The sequence below is a fragment of the Colobus angolensis genome, unplaced genomic scaffold, assembly GCF_000951035.1.
Source record: "Colobus angolensis palliatus isolate OR3802 unplaced genomic scaffold, Cang.pa_1.0 Scaffold126, whole genome shotgun sequence".
In the NCBI taxonomy this organism is placed as follows: domain Eukaryota; kingdom Metazoa; phylum Chordata; class Mammalia; order Primates; family Cercopithecidae; genus Colobus; species Colobus angolensis.
Genome location: NW_012113808.1, coordinates 8,668,371 through 8,684,614, shown reverse-complemented (window position 1 = coordinate 8,684,614; position 16,244 = coordinate 8,668,371). Strand labels below are relative to the sequence as shown.

General features: G+C 40.8%; 1 long non-coding RNA gene across 1 annotated transcript in view; it reads left to right on the top strand.

Moving 5' to 3' along the window:
- Positions 1 to 10,381, top strand: part of LOC105505554 — a 24,813-nt gene extending 14,432 nt beyond the window's left edge. The window contains exon 4 of the long non-coding RNA XR_001000766.1: positions 8,224 to 10,381. This is a non-coding gene — a long non-coding RNA (uncharacterized LOC105505554). The remainder of the gene's footprint in view (positions 1 to 8,223) is intronic.
- The last annotated feature ends 5,863 nt before the right edge of the window (positions 10,382 to 16,244 follow it).

Genomic DNA, 16,244 nt, shown 5'->3' with positions numbered 1-16,244 from the left:
CACCCCCATGCCCCACCACCCCTACCACCCACCTGCCCCTATACCCCACCACCACCACCATCCTCACCACCACTGCACTCACTCTGCCACCCACCCCGCCACCACCGCCAGCCCTTCCAACCCTGGAGCATAATAGACAATAGTGCCAGCTCCTGCTCTGTGAAATGCATTGCTCTCTGAAACCCATTGCAGTGTTTGTATGGAGGCCATGCTTCCCCAGAGGCTCCTAGTCATAGATGAGAGAAGCAAGGATGCTACAGCTGACCCACTCCTGTGAGACATGGCACTCTGAGGCGCCAGGACTGTCAAATGCCTTCTTGAACATTCTCTAGGCTACACAGAAGTCTGAAATGCTTCCACCCAACTTCTCCTTCCTCTCTCCTTCAGCTGGGGTCAGATTTGCATTTCAGTCTCGCAGCTCTCGCAATAGCTCCCAGCCTCCTCCCCATTTCCTCTCATGGTCCTTTAATAAAAATCTCACACACCTAATTCCATCTTGGCATTGGCTTGTTAGAGGGCCCAGACTAACAGCTTAGCACAGGAAGTGCCCTGGACAGCACCAGGTCGCAGGATCCCACCATTGAAGTACCTGCTTCCTTAGCCTCACGTTGCATGGCCTGGATCAGGAGGTGCCTTCACGGCTTCCTCACCTACCCATTAAGGAGTTCCTTCAGTCTGCTTTGCAATGCTCCCAGCAACCTGACAATGGGATTTCCTATCAACAAGACCCAGTGATCTACCCTAGTATGCGAGGAATAAGAAATTGCAAAACATGGAGTCAACAGTTTCTGGCATTTCATTCATCTAAGAATGAAACTCAACACCACTCTGGCTAAGAGCTTAAAAACAGAAAAATACAACAGGGCACTAGAAAGCTGGGGTAAAAGCCAGCCAGGGAGAAGCAGCAGCTGAAGCCATACTGTATGGTCTAACAAGTCAATAGCGGCAGTACAGAGGAAACCCATCTGCTTGATTTCCAAGGAGTCTGGAATTTCTGGGGAAAGCAGCAAAGCACAACTCTGAAGACAGGAAAGTGCCCATCCACCCGAGCCTCCTGTTTTGGGACTCCATCACTTTCCAAAATAATTCTAAATTCAGAATCAACCCACATCTGCAGGGAAGAATATACATTCATTAGAAATTTAGGAGTAAGTTTCTGCTGAGAAGGTTGAATTTTTCCATGGCTTCTCTCAGGGTGGATTGATGAAAATTGATTTCTTATTGATAAAGTGTTGTGTTTTTTGTTTTTTAATTTGGGCCTCCTTCCCTTTTATGCTGCTGTTTGCTGCCCTTTTGCCCATGTGTACAGAATAGAAACTAGGCTCATTCGTGCTGCTTTTGCCCCAGCCCTTCCTATTTTGAGGACCCTGACTGCTGGCTCAACTGCTCTAATCCTGTATTACCCATCATGCCCTCAGGAGCTATCAAGCAACTCGTGCAGTTGAATTCCCCAGAACCCTTCTTCACAGGGTGTCCGTGGAAATCATCTCCCTTTCACCTTCAGATTCTGGCTCAAATAAATTGTGGGCGATGAGTCACCTAACTCTGTGACTCATATCTGGTCTCAGTAAAAGTTTTTTATGAGTCAAAAAAAGGCATCCATATAGATAAGACAAGAAGGAAAACTAATTAATGAAAATAATTCTGCAAAGGTGGTGAGATTAGAGATCTCTGTGTGTGGTTTGAAATTTTATTTAATGCATAAATGACTACAGAATAAAAATGGATAAATTCCTGTAAAATAAAAACTCATCATTACAACTTTATTCTTCCTCTGAGCCAAGAACAGGGCTAGAATTTTTTTGAGACAAAGTTCAAAATTTTATTTCTGCCTCTAGATTTCTTTTCCAAGGTCAAGTTCCCTCCACTTTGCCACTCCCTTTCTCACGCAATCCTTTCTTTCCTCATATTTGAGGTCATCCCTGGGGAATGGGAGAGAGTTGGGATGTGGTATTAGGAGTATCCTTGCTATTCACTCTTCCTGGAACGCTCTTCCTCCCATCACCTTGAGGTTTTTGCCCAAATGTCAACTTCTCAGTCTGATGTTCCTTGACCACCCCACTAAAATTTGCAAACCACTCTTCAACCCCTAGTACTCTGTATTACCTTCTCAGTTTGATGTTTCTTCATAGCTTTCCTTATGAGAGCCAAGATTTTTGTTTTATCTACTGCTGTTTCCCCAATACCTAGAACAGTTCCCGAAACATTCTCAGGTTTGTTCAATGTGTTGTTCAACTCTTTTACATTCTTACTGATTTTTGTCTGATTGCTCTATTCATTACTGACAGAAGTGTAGTGAAATCATCCACTATGGTCTTCAGTTTCTCTACTTATTCCTGATTTTGATAATTTTTACTTTATGTATTTTGGGATTATGTTAGTTGGAGTAAAGAAATTTAGAAGTGACTTATATCCTCAGGAATTGTCCTTTGTCATTATCTAGAGATTGTTTATTTCTAATAATGCTTTTTTTTCTCTTAAAGTCTGTTTTATCTGATTTTAAAATAGGTACTTTGACTTTTGGTTTTGGTTTTAGTTTGTATGGTATATCTTTTTCTAACATTCTACTTGCAGTCTTTTAGCTGGTCTCTTGTAAAGAGTATATCCTTTCTTTCTAATACAGTTAGATCATTTTGGTTAGGGTATTTACTCCACTTACACGTAACATAATTTGACATGTTAGCACTTAAGTTGGTTATTTACTACATGCCTATTCTACATTTTTTCTCTTCTTTCTTGCTGTATTTGAATTGATTATATTTTAATTATTTACTTCTTCCCCTCCACTAGTTCATAATTATACACTTTTTTGAATTGTTTCAATAATTATCCTTGAAATTATAATATGTATTTATGACTTAACAAAGTCTGACGATAATATCCTCACTCCTCCTAGACAATGTAAAGACCTTAGAACATTTTAACTCCATTCTGACCCCTGCTCCAACCCTGTTGTGTGCAACTGTTGTCCTATATTTAATTCTGTAGATTTTTTTTAAATTCCAAAGGGCATGATGATGACGATGATGATTGCTTTATACAGCATTATTTATTTCCATTTATCTGCATATTAACATTCTCATTCATCTTAAATTCTCTCATTTGGCATCATTTTCCTTCTTCTTTATCCTTTAGTATTTCCTTCTCTGTTGTTCTGCTGATGACACATTCTCCCAGTTTTGTTTTGTCTGGAAATGTCTTTATTCTCCTTAGACATGGAGCTTTAACTTGGTGTTTTCTGCTTTCAGAATATTGAGTGCTCTGTATTCGGAATCCCATTGCTCCTACTGAGAAGTTAGCTGTTGGCCAAACTATTCCTACTTTCAAGGTAATCCAAGGTATTTTCTTGGTATTAATATTTCTTCCTATGATATGTTTAAGCATGGATCCTTTTTAAATATATTCTGTTTGGAACACATTAGACTTCTTAAAATTATGGAGTAATGTCTTTAATCTGTTTTGAAAAATTCTGTCATTATCACTTCAAATATCACCTCCGCCCCATTAGAAAAATTTGACAGATGCACTATTTCCTTTCCCTCTTTCTAAGAATCAGTTAGATGATTGTCCTACCTTCTCACTGTACTCTCCCTGTCTCTTACCCTCTCTTCAGTCTTTTTATCCTTTTGGCTCTCCACACTGGATAGATTCTTCTAATATTCAATTTATTAATTCTCTTTTCAACTATATCTAATTTTCTGTTAATTCCATCTGAGTTCTTTACTTATTGTGATTTTTAGTTCTAGGATTTCTATGTGATACTCTTTTTAACTCTGTTCTGTCACTTTTTAGAATTTCTGAGTTTTGCTAAAATTTTCAAGTATTTGTTTTCTTGAAGAGAGCAAACAGTTGTTCTATAGTCTCTGTCTGATAATTCCAATATCTGTATCACTTTTGTACCTAAACTGTCTTTTTTTCTGTTGATTCTTATTCATCATGTCTTATTTCCTCATGTGCTGCATTATCTTTGATGGTGTAGTACATACTTTATTTGAAAGAAAATTATTTGCTGAAATAATTTGAGACCTAACATACTGTTATTTTCTTAGGGCATTTTTGTTGGCTTCTACCAAGCAATAGAGACATTAGCAGTAGAAGACCACTTTAATCTAGGTTGAAGGCCTTTGGATTTGTGGAACATCATATGACACAAAGAAACTGGACTCTTGCGCAAGGAAATAAATTTCTGGTTTATCTACACTCTTAAAGTACAGCCCCTTGGGACCACAGCATAAAGCAGAGGTGATTCACCAGGGTCCACTAATTACTACTTTTTCTCTCTTCTTCAGGAGCCACAAGAAAGTACAAATCAGTCTCTCTGGTCTCCTTTGAACTAAAAAGTACCCCGAGGACATAAGTGGCCTGGTGTTACTCATTTCTCTGGGTCATAGCCTGGTATGTCTCACTATCTTGCTAGATCTTTGATGATTTTAAGGGGAGGTTTCTTCCCAGCATTTTGTTGCCTTTGGCAGCGGTGGCTGGCCCAAATTGCCTCGTCTATTATTACCAGAACTGGAAGTCCTTTAGATTGCCCAGATCCATGGATTTTGTTTATATAAGAGAGCAAGATAAGTATCCAACTTAAGTCATACTGTTACTTTAGGTTTTCTATCACCTGCAGCCAAATCTAATTTTAACAACAGCATTCTTATCACACCAAACAGGGGAAATGTATTCTAGCTCCTTATTTATATTCTCTCTCTCACTTTCTTTGTTTGACTTTCTCCATACCCCAATAGCCACCAATAATCAGATGCCCCAATGGTTTTGAAACTTACAAGAAGGGCTGCCTTAGCCATTTGTAATGTTATAGGTAGCTTTCTTGCAACATCCACAGGGGGAGGAGGCGAAGAGGAGGAAGAAGAATCATCCCTTAACACAAACACTGCATTCCTGTAAAAGATAGGCTTTTCCGCTCTCTTCAGTCCTCTTTATGTACAGTCCCCTGAAGATTGGCCTCAGCAACTCACAATGGTCCGCTGAACGTAGAATATATGTTCTTTGCACCTCCTGTGCTCAGCTTTGAACTTCAATCACAATTCTAAAAGGAAGAATTATACCCTGTAGCTAATGCTATCTTGCTACACTCCAATAAATAGGTAATATATTCTCAATATATTGATTATATCTTCATGTATGTTTTATTGTCCAATATGTTGATTATATCTTTATGTATATTTTTATAGTTCATATATTGAGAATATATTATGGTTTTGAAGGGCAGTCATACATACTGTTTAATGGTTTTGAAGGGCAGTCATACATACTGCTTTTCATGTATTCTTATAAAGTTGTCATTAGTAGCATTAGCCATCTTCATTTTTTAATCTGTTTTATATTCTAATGTTTTCCATGCAGACCAAAACAAAATAATTGCTTTTAGATGTTTTGAAATTACTGTGTTTTTCAAATATTTGTTCATTTCATACAGTTAACTTTTCTTCCTCTAATGGTAGCAAAGCTTACAGTGGTCTTAGTTGGATCTCCCTATTTCCGCCAGCTTTGCCATGCTCATGAACTTATTCTCCTCTCTTAATCTTTTAGCAGAAGGGCAACTCATACGGAATCTTAGAACACCTAGTCTGGGGAAAAGGAAGAAGGGAAGTAAAGAGGAAGGAAGATTCCAATTTGCTACAGAGAATTAAGGGAAATGGTATTTTGTTTTGTTTTTAAAGTTTTATTAAAATAACAAACGGCTGACCTTTATGGAGTGATTCTTTGATTTGTTAACTCAACGTGTACATCATTTTCTCAGTCTGAGGATAGTAATTGGGGGTGGGATGGGGGAAGAATCCAATGGAGAAGGCAGTAGATCCTGAGAACCAGTGGTTGGGAAGAGTCAGAGGAGAAAAGGCCAGAGCGGGGAAAACACATAAAGTTAAGACTGGAGATGACAAAACAAAATGCTATCATCTACCCTATTTAACCCAGTTCACCTGTCTCCCATTGCCTCACAGCAACACCTTTACCACATCCTTAAAGCTCCAACCAAAACCCCATCCTTAAAAGCCAATCCACTTTCTGGGGGATCTTGTATCCTCCATGACAACAAAAACGGAGATCATCAGGTGGTAATGCCTTCAAGTCCTAGTCTCCCCACCACAAATTTATCTTCCCTAGGTGAACCCTTGCTCCCTCCTTTATGTCATAGAGGAAGTTTCTTTTTCCCTATCTGAGAAAGGAGATAGGGAAGCTGTGCTCTAAATCCATCCACTCTCTCCTCTTCACTTTGCCACTGGCATAGAATTAAAACTGCTCAAGGCTTTCCCTTCTTTAACAAGAAAAGCCTCTCTTCCTATAAATTCTTTGTATACATTTAATATAAGCCCCCTTTATCTACCACCAAACCTCTGTGCTTTCTTTCGTCGTCCAACACCCACTTCTCTTCTCCCATGCTCCCTCCCTGGGTTGTTTGCTTCCACTGCACATATGTTCACTTACAGCTATGGTCCGACATGTATGTGCCCCCAAACCTATGTGTTGAAAGTGAGTCACTAATGTGATGTATATGGAGGCAGAGCTTTTGGGAGGTGATTAGGTCATGAGGGTGGAACCCCCCATGAATGGGATTAGTGCCCCTATAAAAGAGGCCCCAGAGAGCTGCTTTGCCTCTTCTACCACATGAGGACACAGCTAGCAGGAGCCATCTGTGAACCAGAAAGTGGGCCCTCACTAGGCACCAAATCTGCTGACACTTTGATCTTGGATTTCCAGCCACCAGAACTGTGATAAATAAATTTCTGTTGTTTATAAACTACCCAGTTTGTGGTATCTTGTTAAGCCACTCAAACAGACTAAGACATTTACACATAAATGACTCTGCCCTGGGCTTCAGACTCAAACATCCCACCACTTACTGATCATCTCCATTTGCATTTCTCTGAGATACTTTAAAGGCAAAATGTCCTACTGGACATCATTTTTCTCCACTCTCTAAATCTGGGTCTCCTTCTATTCCCTTTCTCAGTAAATGGTCCCTAAATTCCTCCAGTCATATAAAGCAGAAACTGAGGTTCTTTCTTGATACCTATTTCTCCTTCAACCCTATATCCGATCCATCTCCATATCCTATTGTCTGACCATCTAGACATCCCTCAATTCTGTCTCTGTTTATCTCTTTGCCGCCACCCACTAACTGCCGACTGATCTGCCTGCATGTAGCTTGCCCCAGCCAATCTACTCTCTACAGTAGACAGCAAGGTCTTTATAAAAATGCAAATCTGAATCTGTCACTCCCTTGCTAAAAATGATTCAGTGACTTCCCAATGATCCTAGGGAAAAGCACCCAAAATCCTTAAAATAGTGTAGTAACAGAAATCCTATTTTGAAACATAGACACACCCCACACACTTTTCTCCTATTGCCAACCCAAAAAAGTAAATGTATCCCCTAGATGGCCAGAGCCATCCATCTGCTCTGGGAAAGATTAAAACTGTAAAGGAAAAATGCAAAGAAGCTGGGAGGAAGAGTTCATATTCTGATTTTTTACTTTGAAATGGAATTTTGCAGCAAGCCAGTAGTCATGCAAGAAAAGAGTTCCTGAATTCCTTTATCCTCTCTTTTAGCTTAATCCAGAATCAAGTCTGGCTGCCGAGATCCTGGGTTCCCCACAGAACACATAAGGTTCCGCTTGCTGTTCTATGGTAGAAAACAAAACATCTAATCCATACTTCTCATCCTGCACACATTCCCTTATACAGTGAGCTCCTAGCTGAGAGCCCACAGCCTACAAGTGAAACAGGAATTAAAAGAATTAAAGAATGTGTAAGCAAAAACTCAGTTGTGTGTAAGTAAACCCAATTCCCCTTGAGGAAGAGAAAGAGCTGGAGTCCTTTAAAATTAACTGCCTGTTTTTCTGTGGCTAGTGAGCCTTATCTCTCCCTTTCCCAGGCATTGTGAAGACCCTGTTTCCCTAGCTGTGCAGATGCAAGGTCACTAGGCAGATAAACTCAAGTCATAAAATGTGTTTTTCCTTGAAAAGTAAGAAATAATGTAATGCATGCCTCAATTGAATAACTAACTGTCTTTGTTTCTCGCTGTCTTCCCCCTGCACAGATCTCCCTCCACCCCACAAAATGCTTAAAAGGTAACCGGACTCTTTGTTCAGGGCTCAGTCTTTTTGGATGTTAATCTGACTGCGTAGATGCACCTAAATAATAAATAATATATATATCCTCCTCGACCCTCAGTCTCTCTGATTCCTCAATTATCCCACTGCACCAGGACTTATAGGAGCAGAAATCAGAAGACTTTACTCCACAAGCTTCAGGTGGAAATGTGGACAAAGCCATTTGAGAACATGACAAAAATACAGCAAGAGCAGAGACAAGATCAGATCATCCTGGGGGCAGATGCTGGGCTCTGACCAATTTGAGAGAGAAAAGGAAAAAGAACCCGGCTACAAGATGCACAAGTAGCAGGCCATAGCCACCAACATCAGCAGAGCAATTGGAGGCCAGGAAGACAAGGACACTTCTGAAGAGACTGAGAAAAGTAGAAGACAGTCCAAGTCACTGCAAGGTTCCAAGGTCTCTTTTGTCATTATTGTTACAAGTACCAAGTCAGCCAAAATCCACTCTACTCTTCAAAACCATCTTGAAGAGTTGCAGGTCAGGGTTGCTGCATCTGAGCAGGTTTACTCACAAAAGGTTACAGATGCTCCGCAACTTACAGTGGGATTACATCCTGATAAATGCGTCATAAGTTGAAAATATCTCATAAGTCGAAAATGCATTTACTACAACCTAACCCACTGAACATTGTAGCTTAGACTAGCATACCTTAAAACGTGATCAAGACACTTCCCTCAGCCTACATTTGAGCAAAATCACCTAACACAAAGCCTATTTTGTAATAGAGCGTTGAATAGCTCACATAATTTATTGAATACTATACATTACATAGAATTTGTGACAGTTTCACACCATCATTATGTCAAAAAAATCATTAAGTCAAGCCACCGTAACTCAGGGACTGTCTGTATTTATATTTTTACTTCACACTAAGCTTTGAAACAAATTTTTGCTTCTCAGCAGATGGAGTTTCTGAGAAAGACCAAATTAGTTATAGAGCACTAGCTCCCAAAAAAAAAAAAAAAAAGAAGAAGAAGAAGACAGAGGAGGAGGGCGACATGGAGCAGAGGAAGGAGAGAAAAAGGAAGAAACCATTATTGCTCCCTCATCTGAACTGCACTGCGAGTCAGCTGGGGCTTCTACCACAGTGTCCTGGAAGCCATGTTTGCTGCCCATTTCTGGACTCTCCAGCCACACTGGCCTCCTTTCCCTTTCTCAAACCTGCTGTGGTTCCTGCCACTTCAAGATAATCTCTTAACAATCTATTCCTTCTGCCTGGAATGCTCTTCCTCCCACCCAGCCCCGCTCTGCCCAGCTAACTCCATTCTTTGGCCCCTGCATCACTTTCCCAAGAAAGCCATTTCTGGACTTCCCTGACCCCTGCCTCCCATCTTCGCTGGCCTAGAGTTCCCTACCCTATAGCCTCATCGCTCCAACCCAGGCACTGCTGCCTCCCAGGACTCTTCCCCATCGCTGAGATAGTCCTGCTTGATTGTTCAATTAATTTTGCCTCCCCTGAAGACCACAAGCCATGTTGGCAATGATGGTTTTGCTCACCATGGCACCTCCAGTGTCTAAAAACCATAGGCATGTCGATTCATTTTTGTTGAGTAAAGGAATTGTTCAATAAGTGCACAAATAAACTGACATTAAAACTTGTCCAAAAGCAAAGGAGTTTTCTTGTGAGAAGCAGCTGCTCATTCTGGGGCATTCAAGTGCAGTGAGATGACAATGACGACCATTGGAGATGCTTTCAAAGCGATGCCGGCACTAGACAGATGGCTGGAGTGTGTACCCTTTAAGGACTCACCTATCTCAGAAGTCGTGCGTGTTTCTGTATGTGTAAATGCACAGAGAGACCAGAAGGATATGTGTTCAGCTTCTTTTCAGACTGTGAAGGTCCCTGCAACCAGAAGGAGAGCTGTCTTCAGGAAAGGTGAAGGGAACGAGCATCTATCTGTCTGTGACTCTGGTGGTTGCGCAGGTTGGTCACCTCAAGGTGGAATGACACTGTGGTGGGACCCGTGGAGCACCAGTGAGGAAGCTCTCATAGGCCTGAGCCAACTGAATTAATTAAGACCAAGAACAGTAAAGAGACCCAGAGGGCAAACTCTGAGAGGCAGTCATAACCAGCACCCTCTCCCCAAACCATATTACTCATTCCCACAGAAGTGTGTGTCTGCTTGCCTTTAATCTGTTCTGACTGTAAGCCATTTTGAGGTGGATATCCCAATCCCAGTGATGGCTACCATGTTCTGCATTGAGTAGATGCTTGACACACATCCAATAAGTAAAAGCCAGTGAACCAACCTTTATCACTTGGGGTTTGTTGTTTCCCCATCAGTTGCTCCTGCTGCTCAAGGGTGTGTGTCTGTGTGTGTGTGTGTGTGTGTGTGTGTACACGTGTGAATTGGATACACATGTATGGGGGAGTGGGATACAGAACTGAGGCACCAACAAGTATCCAATATGAATGTCTTTAAAATCAGTATCAGCAGCAAAGAAGGTACGGCACATATGATGTGCAGGGGAAAACCTTCTTACCAGACACAGCCCACCACCAAAGCCCCCCTGCCTAAATCTGTATTTGAAAAGCTAATTAAAAATGTTTTTTTCTTTGGGGTCTTCAATAATTTGCCTTTGAAAGCTCTTTGTTAAAATGAAAATGCCTTTGGAAAGCAGAATGGTTTAAACTTCTACCACTTTGCATTTTAGAGGGGATTACGGTGGATAATTAAGAAGAGCCTGGAAAATCAGACCCCAGATTATGAGTGAGGAAAGGTGGGCCAAGAGGATGAGGAGACCCAGCAGAGAGAGCTGCTGTCAAAAAGGGCCTTGTCACCTTTAAATACCATTTTCACAACTTTGCTTGGGGAGGCCCAAGATTTAACTGCCTCTCCCCAAAGAAATGCACTGCAGATCTCTAAGACGAATGGGTAAGCTTAGGTTAGATTCGATTAGGAGAAAAGGTGCTACACTCACTGAAGCTTTTTATGATTAAAGGCAACAAGCAGCATCTTGGAGCTCTGTAGCAACAAGACTTTTGCAGCCTAGCCATCCATCCGCTGGTTGCTAGAATGAGGAGCAGCAGCAGATCAAGTCACATATGCAGTGGTGGGATGAGGTCTCAATACCTGCTCCAGAGAGCTCAGGCTCTAGTGAGCAGCATCCAGGGAAGTGGGCGTGGAGAAAGAAATGAAGGATGGAGAGTGGGAAACAATGAGAGAGAAGAGAAAGAGGAAGGCAGGTTAAGCATCTGGAAAATTACTGCAGTCTCATGGCTTTGGCTGCTTCAAAGCCTGGATGAGTCATCAGCTGGTTTCCTAGGCAACGACTATTTTCCTCCCGCTGCTGATCAATTTCATCTGCACAAATGTCCCATGAAACTGTGAGCTATGAAGATAATATACCTGAGTCACAGAAGTCTTATCAGACAAGGTCTGTATTTCAAGTGTTCTGAAAAAGACCTTATGTATACCAAGTCATCCACCTTCCCACCCCACCCCAGACCACACACACACACACACACACACACACACACACACACACACACACCCCTACCCTATGGGTAGTGATGGGCCAGGACAGGGGTCCAGGCAGGAGGAGATCGTCACCTCTGCCTTATCACAGTTATGATACTAGGATCTTAACTGCCCAAATTCACTGTCTTCAATTAGAGACAAAGAGGATATATGGTCATTCCCTCATTTCATGTCTTAAAACAAAAACGGATGCTTGTATTAAAAAAAAAAAAAAAAGCCACAGAGGACAGCCAAGTGCAATGCCCTTTGAGCTGTGACCTGCACTCTGTGCTCCTGGGTTCTGAACAGGGGAGAGTGGCTACTGTCTCCACCCTTGGTTCTCCCAAAGACAATGCTGTCCCTTTCCCCTATCTTACTTTTCCTCCTAACTCTAGTTGCTACATACTACATACTAAATATGTACTTTTTTGTGTCTTCCCTACTAGAGCATATGCTTGTTTAGCAGAGGAATTTTATTTATCCCACCCACCACTGCATCCTTATCTCCTAGCCTAGCTCATCCCACACACACTGAGTGCTCAGTAAGTTTGTTGAATGAATGAAAAAAATGTTCTTGGATCATCTCTAAGACAACTCTAAAAAATGTTTAAGAAATATGACCAAATTCTTTCCCAGGTGACTTCTACACTGCAGACATGACAACACCTACACTATGACTAATCTGGAAATTGTCACAATTTTTGTGATTTCTCTCATTTTACCTCCCCTGTGTAGGGCATAGAGAACTTAGGAAAGGTCTTGTGTAAAAAAAAAAACAAGTGTCATATACATGAAGTCAGCCCATAGTGCAAAGAGAAGAGTTGTTATGTCTATTTATATGTTGCTAATATTCACTAAGAGCTTACAACATGGCAAACACTTTACATATATTTTCTCATTTCATTTTCACAGCAACCCAGGTAGTAAATATTTGATAATTCCCATTATGCAGATGATGAAACTGAGACTAAGAGAGGTTAAATAACATGCTCCTGATGTGCATGCTGTATGTGGTAGCACCAGGATTCGACCTCAGGTGGCTAAAAGCCACCACTCTGTATTGTCTCTCTGTTTGCCACACCCCTCCACTTATCAGGATAGCCCTGTTGGTAGCATTTCCAACACACTTTCCTCCTTCAAGCAGTGCAGAATCTCCATTTTAGCCTGGAACGGTTTGTATTTGTATTAAGCTTTCTTGTTTTCCAGGTATTTTCATATACATTATACAATTTGCTCTTCAAAACAATGTTTTCTGATAAGCAGGACAGATATAATCTGCACATTTCAGACATAGAAAATCAGAAACAAAAAGGTTAAGTGACTTCCCTGAAATCATTCACTTGTCAGAGCTAGGACTTGCACACTGGTGCTCAGCTGCCACCACCACTGTTTCCCAGATGCTCTCTCGAAAAGAGCATCCCGGGTGCTCCCAGTATGAATAGCCCCATGCCTTGAACCACACCCTAAGTTGGCTCCGGGCCCCCGCCACTTCTCAGAGCAGTCCTTGGGAAGCCTGAAGCTGGCAAAGCACTGATCCACCTTGTCAGCTAATTGTAGGCAGATCCTGCCCTGGGGAACCTCAGGAACCTTTTCCCAGAACCTTCAATAAGAGGAAAATGTTCCAAGATTTCAAAGACAACTTGTATATCTAAGAAAGAGTCCAAATGTTATACTTAATTTAAAAGATGGTGACAAATATTTATGCCTAATTTTACTCTCACTCTCCTTGCTCTGATCCCCTCAGTCTCCACCCACTCTCCACCTACCCCTTTCCACTCCACAAAGAAATAACATGGGCCACATTCCATAGAATGAAAAGGCTTTAAATTATAGCTTTATGAACATGATTCTGAGAAACCACTTTACGAAAGATCCTTATCAGCTATTCCGGCAGGCTAAGTGGGGATGAGTAATTGGAAGAAACAGGATTATAAATTTTAATCTACTCCTTTTTAGAAAATCTTATGTGATGTCATGGCTGACTAGCAACCAACAAGCATATAAAATGAGCATAGTAATGATCACCAAAAATGAAGAATTTTGCCTCAAGTGGTTTCTATGAAATAGTCCACTTGCCTGCCTGAGCCATTCTTTTTTTTAGTTTGTCTTCATTTCTCTATGACCCATGGGACGATCTTCATGCCTACATGAAAGTCGTACTTGTCCTTCTGTGCCTGAGCCCATGTGTTGTGCACATGTGTCTGCCTGTTTGCATTTGTGGGAGCTGGATTGAATGGGGACCTACCAAGTTGCAGGCACTATGGTAGGAGCTTTCCATAAATAAACTCATTATGCCTCCAGTAGGCCTATGATGTGGGTGTGATTGCTAGTATTGTTCTCCTTTTACAGGTGAACACACTGAGGCTCAAAGAAGTTAGGTGATTTGCCTAAGAACACATAACAACTGCTAAAAGTTATTGTAATGATAGACCTAAAATAGTAACTGGGTATCAGCACTAAAATACATCCACACATTCTTTCAACACTCTTATTTCAGCATAGGACTACTTTTTTCAAGGAATCTGATTGAGTGCTAACACTAAGCAACCAGGGAGAGAAAACTATGTGGAATCTTTACTGACTTTCTCTTTGTCCACTTAAGAGATTCATAATGACAATGTTCATCTTCATTTTGTGTTTGCCAAAATGTATTCCATGTATTTATGCATGGTTTATAGCTTACCCCTTAATTATGTTATGGGTCAAAATTATTTACAAACCAAGTCAGATCCCTTTTAGATTTTTTTAAACCACCCATTCCCTCAATTATGAGACCAGGATGATAGCTATTTAATATTTTTTCAGAAATAAGTCACAACATCAATTGTAATAATGATACATGAAGCCATGTTGGAGTATATGAACAATTTGCTTCTTTCAATCATTGTACCATTGCTTGATTAAGCTTAAGAAAAAAATTTTTGATGGATTAAGTGAAAATTAAGTCTGATCTTAATGCAGCCTTGCATATGAACATATATCTGAAGAAAATTAAGCTAGACACAAATAATAAGCCTGACAACGTCTCCTTTAATTATTTACACCTGACCCACAATTTGGAAAACACTCTCCATTACACTCTTGTTCTAATCAGATACATCACTGTCCAGTCTGTAACAGTGCAAGAATGGCTGCCAGTGGCAACCATTTGCTCCTCCTAAAGGAGGAGCAAACTATTCTCAAATTACTTTGATTTTTCAATATGGAAATCTATTAATAAATGTGTTTACTTCCTTAAAGCTATACACTTTTCCCTACTTTATAATTGTGCTTAGAAAGATGAGTATACATCACATTTTTGTAACATAAAACTCATTATCCCATGTATTTTTGTGTGTGTGTTCCCATTCATTTATGTGATTAATTTATATGGGTATTTTCCTAATGGAACTATAAGTTTTATTAAATATAAATGGCCTAAGTTTGTTACCATTAAAATATTAGGACTTCAAAGATAGTGGCCTCAAGATGATCTGGGAAAGTTCAAAGACAGGAAAGCAAGTTCGGACAAAAAAGAAGCAAAAAAATTTTTTAGAAGCTCAGGCCTTGGCTGGGTAGTACTATTGGATCAAAGAATGTATGTGGCCTAGTAAAGAGAAATGATGCTAGCAAGGTAAGCAAAAGCCAGACCTTGAAATACTTTACCAAGGAGCACATCGAGAAAAATCCACTGGAGAAGAGTGACATATCAGTTTGGAAACTGAATTTGAGAAAAATGACTCAGTCTGCAGTACAGAAGATGTATTGGAGGGTGGAAAATACTGATGGCAGGAAGAATGGTAACCTGGGTTACTATATGGTTACTACATATAGTAACCCAGGCAAGAAACAATGAAGGACTAATCTGAGGCAACATCAGTGAGGACAGAGACGTGTCAATGGATATGGGAGAGTTTAAGGAGGCTACGGAAGATGGTGACTGGTTTGCTGAGTAAGAGAAGATGCATAAGTGACTGAAAGGAGTCATACTTGAAATGAACAACTAAGGGACCTGTGATACCATTTAAGGGAATAAGAAATATAGCAGAAGTTGCATGTTTTGCCAGGAATTTAGCATACTGAACTTGAAATGCCTAGGTGCATCCTAGTAGAAATATCTAGTAGAGAGATAGCTCTGTAGAACACCAGAGAGAAGGCTGAAGATAATCGGTACTCATCCATGAAAGCTGAAATTGGCTTTAAATAAGGTCCTTCACCATTAGGGTATGGCATAAGAAGAGAAACACCGAAGTTTAAGTGGGCAAAAGAAGAGGATTCCATGAAGAAGGTAGGGCTAGGAAGGCACCAGAAGATAGCGATACCTCAGAAGTCAAAAGGAAGGAGAACTGCTAGAAGAAAACGGTCTACACAGGGCCAGGCACAGTGACTCTTGCCTGCAATTCCAGCGGTTTGGAAGGCAGAGGTGGGAGGATGACTTGGGCCCAGGAGTTCAAGACCATCCTGGGTAACATAGCTAGACCCCCATCTCTAGAGATGATTTTTAAAATTAGCCAGATGTGGTGGTGCACACCTGTGGTCTGAGATACTCTGGAGGCTGAGGTGGGAGGATCACATCACTGGAGTTCAGGAGTTCAAAGCTACAGTAAGCTGTGATTATGCCACTGCACTCCAGCCTGGGTGACAGAGCAAGACCTTGCCAAAAAATAAAGGA